Source organism: Anguilla rostrata, chromosome 10, assembly GCF_018555375.3.
Source record: "Anguilla rostrata isolate EN2019 chromosome 10, ASM1855537v3, whole genome shotgun sequence".
Taxonomy (NCBI): domain Eukaryota; kingdom Metazoa; phylum Chordata; class Actinopteri; order Anguilliformes; family Anguillidae; genus Anguilla; species Anguilla rostrata.
In genome coordinates this window covers 1,760,627-1,772,500 of record NC_057942.1, presented here as the reverse complement: position 1 = coordinate 1,772,500, position 11,874 = coordinate 1,760,627, and the positions used below count along the sequence as shown (strand labels likewise).

Sequence of the window (11,874 nt, the reverse complement as noted above, 5' to 3'; positions counted from 1 at the left end):
TCATATTAACTTCATAATCCCGTGGATCCGGCCCTCGAGGCCTTGCTCCACAACGGAGCGCTCTGTCAGTTTTCCGCATTTTCCGGATTTTCCGACCGGCCCCCGAACGCCTGGCGGTGTGAAAGCGAGCGTAATTACAGCACATGCTCGGCGTCTGAACAAATAGCCGGAAGAGTTACTTACTCAGACTGTATGAAAACGCTTTTTGCATTATTGATAATTAGCATTCGGATAAATCCCCACGCGGCAGAAAGCAATTTGGGAATTTTTAAGCCGTTTGTTTTATCTCAGGTATTAACCCCAATTTACACCTACGCATAATATAATCGTTTTGCAAGTCGATTGCACCCAAATCCCCCCCCCCCCCCCACCACTCTGCTAAATCTGCATCAGTTTTAATCCCCAGAAACTAATTAAGACTTATACAATCTCCTCTCTGGCCAGTTATTCGCTCCTTCCCTTCCCGTTACTTTCCTAGAGAAGCCACAATCCATCCAATCCATGAAAAATAATAAGAAAAGGAGACAGACAGAAGAAGACAGACAAGGGTTTCTTTGTGTCCATGTGAGAGCGTCAGACTGTAGGCCCTTGAGTGACAACAGACCACCCTCTACAGACCCCGCTTTCTCTCTCTCCGTCTCTCTCTCTCTCTCTTAGGACCCTGAAAATTCTGGACATTCCTTCTGTCCGGCTGACCACTACAATGTGGAAAAACGGAGAGGAAAGCATCATGCACATTTCCGGGGTGGGGGGGGAGGTGTGGGTGTCTGGATGAACCTTCTACCCCTATCTCTCCATCCTTTCACCCCTCTATCCTTCTATCCTCAGTCCTCCAAGCTCCGCCCCACCTCCGACCTCTTCTCTCCTCTCCTTCCTCTGCTCTGTCCTCACTGTCTCTGCGAGCTACCACCCCCACCCCCTAACCCCCCCCACCCCCCCCACCAGGAAAGCTTCTCTTTCTACTCCTCCCAGTTCGCTTCATGCCAACCCAACCCCCACCATAACCCCACCATAGAGGGGGGGAGATAGACAGATAGAAAGAGAGAGCAGAAGACTACAGAAGAGGTCTAGAAGTAGAGAGATGGAATAAGAAAGAGTGAGAAAGATAAGAGAGAACAGAGAGGGAAAAGAGAGAGGGGAGAGAGAGAGAGGAGGAGAGAAGAGAGGAAGATAGAGGGGAAGAAGAGGGAGAGAGAGAGAGAAGAAGAGAGAGAGAGAGAGGAGAGAAGAGAGATAGAGGAGAGAGAGAGAGAGGTGAGAGAGAGAGAGAGGGTAGAGATAGAGAGAGAGGAGAGATGAGAGAGGGTAGAGAGAGAGGGAGATGAGAGAGGAGAGTAGAGAGAGAGAGAGAGAGGGAGAGAGAGAGAGACAGAGGGGAAGAGAGAGGGAGAGAGAGAGAGCGAGATAGAGAGAGGCAGAGAGAGAGAGATAGAGAGGTAGAGAGAGAAGGGGAGAGTGAGAGAGGTAGCGATAGAGAGGTAGAGAGAGAGAGGGGGTCGCGTGCCGCTGGTCGTGTGGGTTTATGCTGACCCTGCGTTTCAGACCCAGCCGTGTGGAACGCTGGTGAGCGGACGGGGAAATCTCCAAATCTCCACGGGAACCTCAGTGTGCACCGCTTCCAGCTTCCCCAGGAAAGTAACCTATCAGACTGAGCACGAGACCGGGGGGGGGGGGGGGCGGGGGGCTGCTAAATGACTCACTGAGAACATGGGGTGGGGAGGAGGGGGTGGGGGGGGCATTCATTTTTCCATTTCACCTCCAGCCTTGGTCCTGCCTCGGTCCAGAGGAAGAGGGCGGGGGGGGGGGGGGGGGGGTTGTGGGATAGTAATTCACACCTCGCTCCAGCCTATGCAAATACCCCCACGGATTGCACCCCCCCCACCCCCCTCATGGGGCCCCCAGCCTCCTACGCTTGGCTTAAGCCAAATTGGGCTGCTGTTATTTAATGACATGGGCTGTGGACCACGTCAGCTCACCCTGCAGACCCGGCTCCACGCTCTACCCCCCAAAAAACCAACGGGGGGAGGGGGGAGAAATTACAGACCTAGACCCGGATGAATAATTCAGTCAGGGACGGCTTGTTTCGGAGATTAATTAATCATAGGCCAGCACTCTGCAAATGAGGCCCCCAGCCCAGTTAAGCCTGAGCAACTGAACGGGGGAGGGAAGGAAGGAGAGAAGGAGGCTCGGTCTGTCGTTCAGTTGGGCCCGTCTGCATTTCTTTAATAGCGGAGAACAAGGGGCGAGGGAATCGAGCAGCGGGGGGATTCGCGGATTTTCTGGACGATGTCAGACCACCGATGACTGCTAGCTCTTCCCCAGCGGCTGGCTTCTGACCCAGGTCGGGTTTCGGCCAGCAGAGACCCTGCCCTCCCCCAATCTACCCCCCTCCCCCAATCTACCCCTGCTGTCTGGAAGTACTTGCACATGTCATGCACATTGAGGACCCTCAAACACACACACACACACACTCACACTCACAAAAAAACACACACACACACGGAGAACAGGAACGGTGGTGTTCATTCGTAGAGGGAGGACAAGACTGAAGTTAAACCTGCAGATCCTTTGCCCCTCCAGGACTGAAGCAGGAGATCCCGGCCATGATCTCAAACTCTGGATGTGCATTAGCAGCACCCTGCCGGTTTAAAGACACAGACTTTGGGAAAGCACCGTGTGGCGTTACTGCGTTTGAGAGCGTTTGGGAAAGCACCGTGTGGGGTTACTGCGTTTGTGAGCGTTTGGGAAAGCACCGTGTGGCGTTACTGCGTTTGAGAGCGTTTGGGAAAGCACCGTGTGGCGTTACTGCGTTTGTGAGCGTTTGGGAAAGCACCGTGTGGCGTTACTGCGTTTGAGAGCGTTTGGGAAAGCACCGTGTGGCGTTACTGTGTTTGTGAGCGTTTGGGAAAGCACCGTGTGGCGTTACTGAGTATGTGAGCGTTTGGGAAAGCACCGAGTAGCGTTACTGCGTTTGTGAGCGGGCAGCCCCGAGCTTGGTCAGCACTGGGAGGTCAGCGCGGGGAGGTGCAGGGCTGGGAGGTACAGGCCGAAAGTCTGCACGTCAGGGAGAGACGGTCTCCCCACGACCCCCAGCCGGCACTCTGGGCCTCCACACCCCAACCAGGGGCCCCCGCCCGTCACATCCCCTCCAATTACGGACGGCCCCAGGCCTTTGAAAGAGGAGAAATCAGAGAGGGGATCAGCAGAGGTCAACCTGCAGATGGGGGGGAAGGGAGGGAGGGGAGGGAGGGGAGGGAGGGGAGGAGGAAGTGGGAAGAGGCAGGGAAAAGAGAAAAGGAAGAAAACGGAGAAGTGAAAAGCTATTTGTGGCATTGATGCCCCCCCTCCCCTCTCCCCCCACCTCCACCCCCACCCCCGCCCCCCGAGCTTCTGACAGAACCCTAATCAGGAGCAACTGTTTCAACAACAAAGAGAGCTGGAGAGACAGACAGGCAGAGTTAAAAATGGGTTTCCGATTGGAATGCAGAAGAAGAAAAAACTTAGCGCACCATTCTTAAAAAGCCGGTTTGGGTCGGTTCAAACCTGTTCAGGCCAGACCTGAACTCTTTCCGGGAGTTTGAGGATGATTTTTTTTTTTTTTTGGTCTGTTCCCATTCCAAATTTCCCCTCTCCTCCCTTCCTATTTTCGAGCCTTTCACAGACTAGAGGAAACTGCTGTGATCCCAGCATGCACTTGGGCAGGCGTTTTCCCTGTCATGTGATGTGACTGGATTCCATTACTGCCAAGTCCACTTGAAACCAACATGATGTATCTGATGTTTTTCAGAGATCATTCTGAGAATTAAAATTGATCATAATCATAATATAATCATCATCAGCATCATCAACACCATCAGCATAATCATTATCAACATTATATTATGATTATTATTATTATTATTATTATTATTATTATTATTATTATAGTCTGACTGCACTGATCTGATTCATATTATTCAGGTTACCATGGTGATGTGTACATGCACAGACTCTCACAGAGCGGTGTGATCCAGCAGGCCTGCATCCAAATCCATGGCTGCTCCGCCACTCATATCGCTAACCGAAAACACGGCTCGCAAGGCTCCGCTTCCCCAGCGCCTGGAGTCTCATTGTCCATTTTAACACACGACCCAACAGCCATCTGAAATAACACACTGCGTCCACCTCCACCCCCACCCCTACCTCCAGCCCTTCCTCAACCGCCACCTCCACCTAAACATAGCATAGCCTGGGCTCCTTGTCATATGTCCCAGAATCCCCGGGTTAATTTGATTGATGAGGTCAGTTCTGTAAACTCGAGCACATACAAAAGTCTTCCACAGCAGAAAAGTCTGGGAAAATCAAAATAAATGGACGGAAGGATGCAGCCGCACGTTTCAGAAGAATATTACGATATTGCGAAATACTGCTGCGGTACTCTGCCAGCCAGATAGGTTCAGCAGTTTAAGGAACCTCCAGGTGTTCACAGAACATTCAGAACCTCCAGGTGTGTTCACAGAACATTCAGAACCTCCAGGTGTGTTCACAGAACATTCAGAACCTCCAGGTGTCTTTGCAGAACATTCAGAACCTCCAGGTGTGTTCACAGAACATTCAGAACCTCCAGGTGTTCACAGAACATTCAGAACCTCCAGGTGTCTTTACAGAACGCTTCAGAACCTCCAGGTGTGTCTAAACAAAGGTATTTTTGTTTATTGTGAAATTTAAAGAACTGCGTCAACCACATATTTGAAATATTTTGACTCTTCAGACACTGAAAACACTCCTCTTACAAATCCCTGAAAATTTTCAACAAAACACGTTAATAAGCAAAACTAACTTGATTCGGATTATTGGTGAAAATATTTTTTAAAATGATGCATTCGTGTGACCTTGAATTATGTACATGCCCTCTGCCGTGTTTCTGCATGGCCTTTTACTGTTTGAAATCGAGTGAAATTAAATTGTGCACTGTGCCTTTAAGACTCAGGTGTGGCTTACCTGAGAGAGGAAGTGGTCATTATTTAGAGAGGAAGAAGATGGCCGCTCGAAGAGCAAAATGGCTGCCGCTAGCTGGTAAAAATAGTTTGTAACTGTTTATCTCTTACAGTTTTGCACCTAGATATAAAATAAACCTCACCTTATTTGGACTTGGCTTTCTTAGGGGAGGTCACACAAGACCCAACTGGAAAGAAGAGCCGGTGAGCTTTGTGTTATCTTTTTGTTTAAACTGAGTTTTAATTACCTGTTCATGTGCTTTTTGTTTGGCGATACAACTTTTGGTGGGATCCTTACTTTTGATTATCTAGGAAGCAAGTTGTGTTGTCTTGGATACTGAACTGTTGGGAGGGCGATTATGGAAGGACAATTGTGTTCATTTGAATATTTATATTTATTGTATTTAATTATTTGTTCTCTGGCTGTGCTGTGTTTGCTCACCTTGCCTTAGCTGTGTTGTTTGCCAGGCCTCCTGATGCTGAACCTGAATCAAAGCTATGCTACGCTATTGTGCTTATGCTATTCTTGGGTTAGCATTGTGTCCATGCTGTAGAAATAATGTAGCAATTCCTGCACTTATATCTCATAACGTACTTCTTACAAGTTGTATATGGCTGAAGTGTTTTTAAAAATTATTTGACCAAGGAAATAATTAAATTAGGGACTGAGATGTTTTATTACTGTATTTTCACAGAAGTTTGCGTAAACATCATACTGACCACCCTGTCTGTTCCACTGCAATAGAACCTGAATGGGCAGGTATCTGTGGCCGGCTATACAGGTGGGTCAAGTTTACAGGCGTGTAAGGAATACAGGTGAGCTAGCATACAGGTGGGTTATGTATACACGTGAGCTAGGCATAGAGGTGTGTCAGGTTTACAGGTGGGCTAGCTATACAGGTGAGCTAGGTATACAGCTGGGTCATGTATACAGGTGGGTCAGGTGTACAGGTGTGTCCGGTTTACAGGTGTATGGTGTATACAGGTGGGTCAGGTGTACCTGCGGGTAAAACCCAACTCCCAAAAAGTCTCCCAAACTGGCTAGGAGTGAAAGTGCCTCAAAAGGATCACAGCAAAGCAGCAACATGTGTTTCCAAAAAGCCGAAACAGTCCGTCTCCCTGAAACGGGCCCCTACCCCCTACCCCCCCACCTCATTACAGGATAAATTAAGGGCAGTAAATCCTCTCCAGAAGCCCAGGTGCTCGGGGCCTGATCATTAAGCGCAAGCCGCACGCCGCGGAACAGAAGATTCCGGAAAGACGTGCGGACCAGGCCTCAAACAGCCAGTCACACGAGCCTCGTGCTTCCAGAGTATTAGGGTCCCCGTGCAGGCCCCCCTGTTCACTGGGCAGCACCCCAGCAATTCCCCTTTTCATGTGAAAGTGGCCTTTTGTTTCTGAAAGTGCCACTTCAGCCAAGGGGAACTAAGCGAAACGCAGGAGAGCTTTCTGTTTGTTGTTTCTGCAGTGGCTTTACTAACACTGTGACCTGAGTCTGCCCCCAGCGGTCATGGCGGTTTGCTAGCGCGCTGTAACGGGGTCATGGCGGTTTGCTAGCGCTCTGTAACGCGCTGATGGCGGTTTGCTAGCGCTCTGTAACGCAGTCAGGGCGGTTTGCTAGCTCTGTAACGCGGTCATGGTGGTTTGTTAGCACTCTATAACGCAGTCATGGTGGTTTGCTAGTGCTGTAACGGGGTCATGGCGGATTGCTAGTGCTGTAACGGGGTCATGGCGGTTTGCTAGCTCTGTAACGCGGTCATGGCGGTTTGCTAGCACTGTAACGCGGTCATGGTGGTTTGCTAGCACTGTAACGGGGTCATGGCGGTTTGCTAGCACTGTAACGGGGTCATGGCGGTTTGCTAGCACTGTAACGGGGTCATGGCGGTTTGCTAGCTTTGTAACGCGGTCATGGCGGTTTGCTAGCACTGTAACGGGGTCATGGCGGTTTGCTAGCACTGTAACGGGGTCATGGTGGTTTGTTAGCGCTCTGTAACGCGGTCATGGCGGTTTGCTAGCGCTCTATAATGCAGTCATGGCGGTTTGTTAGTGCGCTGTAACGGGGTCATGGCAGTTTGCTAGCTCTGTAACGCGGTCATGGTGGTTTGTTAGTGCGCTGTAACGGGGTCATGGCGGTTTGCTAGCGCTCTATAATGCAGTCATGGCGGTTTGTTAGTGCGCTGTAACGGGGTCATGGCAGTTTGCTAGCTCTGTAACGCGGTCATGGTGGTTTGTAGGCGCTGTAACGGGGTCATGGTGGTTTGTTAGCGCTCTATAAGCAGTCATGGCGGTTTGTTAGTCGCCTGTAACGGGTCATGGCAGTTTGTAGCTCTGTAACGCGGTCATGGTGGTTTGTTAGTGCGCTGTAACGGGGTCATGGTGGTTTGTTAGCGCTCTGTAACGCGGTCATGGCGGTTTGTTAGTGCGCTGTAACGGGGTCATGGCGATTTGCTAGCTCTGTAACACGGCTCCAGCAGCACTGGATGAATCGCTGGTTAGCGGTCCTGAACGCCGCGGGTGAATTAAAGATGAGTTTGGACGCAGAGCACAGGGGCGTATCTAAGATAACAGGCGGCGCCCCAATCCGCCAGACCGCCGCAGAAACTCGAACCCGCGACCCGGGTAGCGCCTGAATGATTTACCAGCGTGGCCCACGGGCCGGGTAACGGGAGAGTCTGGGACCGGGAGGAAGAGGAAGAGAAACGGAGAGGAGGAAGAGAGGGGGGGAAAGTCGTATGGCTACATACTAGAGAAAAAGGGACACAGAATTATTATATTAATTCTTACATTATGTGTATAATTCTGAATTATTACATTATAAAATGGCATAATTGCACCGATGGTTTAATTGTAAGTTGGCTGCTATCCCTGTTACTTACCTGTAGAGAGAGAGAGTGGGGGGAGGGAGGAGGAGAGAGAGAGAGAGCAGGAGCGAGAGGGAGGAAGAGAGAGAGAGAGCAGGAGCGAGAGGGAGGAAGAGAGAGAGAGAGAGCTAGCTCTGGCAAGCCCAGTCTACAGTTCACCTGCCAGGCACTCTGCGGTGATGAATGGTCTGAGGGTTGAGTGGGGTTAAGCTGTGTGAACAGAGAGAGAGAGAGAGAGAGAGAGAGAGAGAGAGAGCGCCGTGTGTTTATACCGCTCTCTCCTTCTACCGTCTCGGGAAATAACTGCAGCTGACTGACCATCTTAACTGTATTCACTGCTGTAATGTGCGAGATCTTAAAATGCCTGTGGCATCCTTTTGAATATTATCCAAAAGGTCAAATGTGGGTCATATGAAAGTGTTGAGGAGGGGGCCACAGTATATCAATAGATTTATTAAAATTTCAGCTCAGCTAAAAATCACACACATGGCTTGTTAAAAACGAGCAGAGAGGCCTAGGAACCCCTGGAACCCGGCGCGTGTTTCCGGGGGGGCCTGGTTAGCTGCTGCGCGAGCCGGTGCTGCTTCAGGACTGCTGAAAGGCGTTAGCCTGCAGCGACGCGGGGCTCTGTGCGGAGTGGCTGGTGAGTTACTCTGAAGGTGCCGTTTGGTAAGAGAGATGTGTTGCAAGAGCAAGAAGGTCAGACTATGCACCCCCCTCCCCCCCCCGCGATCCCTCCTGGCGCTCTCACCCGTGTGCCGTTTCCTGTTTGTTCTTCATTTGGGGGGGAGGGGGGGGCACACTGATTGTGCAACCTCCTTTTCCTGCTTTCAGTGCTGTACAGTAGAGTGTGAGGATGTGTGTGTGCTGACCGTGGGGGACTGTTTGATCCTGCCCAGGTGATGTGTCATGTCTCTCTCTCCCTCTCTCTCTCTCTCTCTCCCTCCTTAGCTCTCTTGCTCTTTCTCTCTCTCCCTCCCTCCATCCATCTCTCGCCCACCCTCCCTCCCTCTCTCTCTCTCCCTCCCCCTCTGTCTGTCTCTCTTTCTTTCTCTCCTTCCCTCCCTCCCACCATCTCTCTCTCTCTCAGTATCTAGCCTGCCTTTACAAACCCGTTTGCCTTTAGGGGGGAAAGACAAAGATCCGGAATGAAATCTGATGTTTTTGACAGTGGCGTTCCCCTCCCTGTCAGGGCAGGATGGGCTGCTCACATCCTGACCCCCCCCCCTCCCCCCCATGTCAGACCGGAGCGTCTCCATCCTGTAGGACCTGCGGGCCGTTTGCCCATGTTGCTAAGATACGGGGCGCGCTGCGTCGCGTAGTTAGCTGCAATGCTTGGTCTCATCATACTCCTCAAACACACACACACATCTGTACACACACACATAAACATGCACGCACACGCACACAGATGAACGCAAATACACACACATGCACATATTGACAACCACAAGCACACACGCACCCAGAAATACACCCACACATGGACTTGTATCTACACACACACACACACACACAGACAAACAGACTGTACCACCAGCATTACCCCCAACTCCCAAGAAGACCACAGCAGATTCCACTTTATCATGAAAGTTCTCCGGTCTCGTACGGACCCGTTCTGTGAGTCTGGCTTCGGGAGTGCCCTGGCGTGCGGCGTGCGGTGTGAACAGCGTCTCAGGACAGCTCAGTGTCGGGAGAGAGCAGCGCGTGCATCACGCTGGGAGAACAGCGGCCGGAGATCTCCGGTTTAGCTCCGCGCTCACGCGCGCTCTCGGAAGCGGACGCGGCGCCCGGCGCGTAAATCTGTCATCTGCGCTATCTCAGCTGTCAGCGTTATTATTACTGCGATGAAGAGTCCCGACAGCCCGGGACGTATCCCTGTCCAACTGAGGAAGCCGGGATTAGGCCAACTGTGACCCGTCCTGTCACAATACAGCCTGCTCTCTGCACAGGGGCCAACCTGAGACGCTGTAATTATTATTATTAATATCGTTAACGTTAGTATCATTAACACTGTAAATGGCGCTATTGTTACTATTTGTAAATGTGGCAGTGATAAAGGTGTTGGTTTTTCACTAGCTGAGAGTGATTTTAAAAAACCGTAACCTGAACATCTAGAGTTTTGTATGTTGAGGGCCTAATTAACTGCTTTTTTTTCTGTAACCTTTATTTATTCAGGTTAATTGCGCTGTGATTGACAGCTCTTGTGCAAGTGAGCCCTGCAGTCCACAGGCTTTGTACTGTGGGAGGAAACCGGAGCACCTGCATTAACTCCATGTGGGCACGTGGACTCAAACCCGCAACCTCCTTTTTACAAGGCACCAGTGCTAACCACCGCACAACCGAAATCCTGTTTGAGGCACAGTGCTCTTAGTTTTCTTGCACACCTTGTCAGTGTGTACTTTAAGGTTATAGAGAGCAGTGTTGGGGTTTACCTCGTGTTGGGCATGTGTGCAAATATCCCAGGAATTTCCCCCCACACCCCCAACCCCACGGCTTTTTTTTTTTTTTAAAAAGAACATTTTTCCCTGGAGTGACATTCGAGATTCCAAGACTTCCGGTCCTTCTGCATGCCAGAGTGCTGAGAGTGTTTTATGTGCAAACACAACAGCCATTCACTCAATGACTCGTACTCTCACTGAGCAATTACTCCGCCCTCCCACACACACACACACCCACACACACACACACACACCACCCGCCGCCGCACGCACCACGACCCCATTTACTCTTTACTCAGCCCTCTCACACACACACACACACTACACACACACACCCACACACACACCCTGCGTGTTTACTCTTTACTCAGCCCTCTCACACACACACACACACACACACACACAACACACACACCCGGGTGACTCTTTACTCAGCCCCTCCTCACACACACCACCCGCCACCCCCTCCCCCCCGAAACACACACACACCCTCCTGCGCGTTTCTCTTTGCTCAGACTGTGGCACCTGAAACTGTACCCTCTTTCGCTCCTCCCAAACACTGGAGCGCGCAGGCCGTGTGCCTGTACGTTACTGTAACGCCTCTCCCACAATACACTAATTATCGCATTTTTACAGTCGCATTTTTACACGTGTCCTCTCCCTCTCGTGCGCACCTCTTCTCGCTCCACGTGCACGCCACGTTTAGCTGCCTGGCGCTAGAATACCAGAAGCCATTTAAATTACCTCAGTAATGGCATCGTCCATATTTTGGGCAGGTCATACATTTTTATTTTTATTTTATTTATTTATTTTTTTTATTGTTGAGTGTGCGGAGTGGATGGGGTGGGGGTGGGGGGGGCAGGGAATGGAGACTCACAATGATCTCTCTTCATTTACAGAATGGATGTGCGTGTCAGCCGCTGTTTCTGCACCGCCCCCCCACCCCTGCACCCCCCCGCGGCCCCGCCGCGTTACACACGGACAGGAGAGGTCATTAGGGGAAGAGGGATGATGGGGGGGGCGGGCTGGAGTGGGGCGGGGGCCTTATCTCCCCTCTACTCTTTCGCTTTTGTTTCAGGGGCTCCCTGTACAAGCACCCCGTTAATCAGCCGAGGACCTCCTCCACCGGGCCACAGTCAGGCCCGTCCTGGGACGCCCGCTCCTTCTGGAGCACCCGCTGTCCTCGCGGGACGACGGGGCCGGGCCCCCCGTGAATCCCCCTCCCTCACAGGAAATGGAATCAGTAATGGAACTCTCTCCTGTGGTCGCAACGGGATTGGCTCTGGTCACAGAATTTTGGGTCAGTTATACGTAACTCCATGTTCGAACTGAGTATTTGTAATAGGGGTCAGGTTGGGCAACATCTGTCAATTAATTTGTAAAGATAAGAAATTAATATAAAACACTATACATATAACACTTGAATATTGAGTGCTAAATTGAGAGACTTGCAGGCACAAAAATCTAAAGTGCTGCCCCCCTAGACCCCCACCCCCCTTTTTTCTGGCACCCCTGGGTTTGGTGCACCTGCACCTGTCCAGTAAGGTCACCTCTACACTCCAGAACAGATCCTGCACAACAGGTCACAGCCGTACA

At 51.1% G+C, this 11,874-nt stretch overlaps 1 long non-coding RNA gene across 4 annotated transcripts; it reads left to right on the top strand.

The window, feature by feature from the left end:
• The first annotated feature begins 4,803 nt into the window (after positions 1 to 4,803).
• On the top strand, positions 4,804 to 11,514 carry LOC135264619 (uncharacterized). 4 transcript variants are annotated; one of them, XR_010332758.1, is made up of 5 exons: positions 4,804 to 5,180; positions 5,672 to 5,758; positions 8,304 to 8,480; positions 10,016 to 10,196; positions 11,178 to 11,514. It is a non-coding gene; the product is annotated as an uncharacterized LOC135264619 (long non-coding RNA). The 4 variants fall into 4 exon arrangements; XR_010332757.1 differs by lacking the exon at positions 8,304 to 8,480 and having other exon boundaries at positions 4,973 to 5,180; positions 10,016 to 10,118; XR_010332756.1 differs by lacking the exon at positions 8,304 to 8,480 and having other exon boundaries at positions 4,985 to 5,180.
• The last annotated feature ends 360 nt before the right edge of the window (positions 11,515 to 11,874 follow it).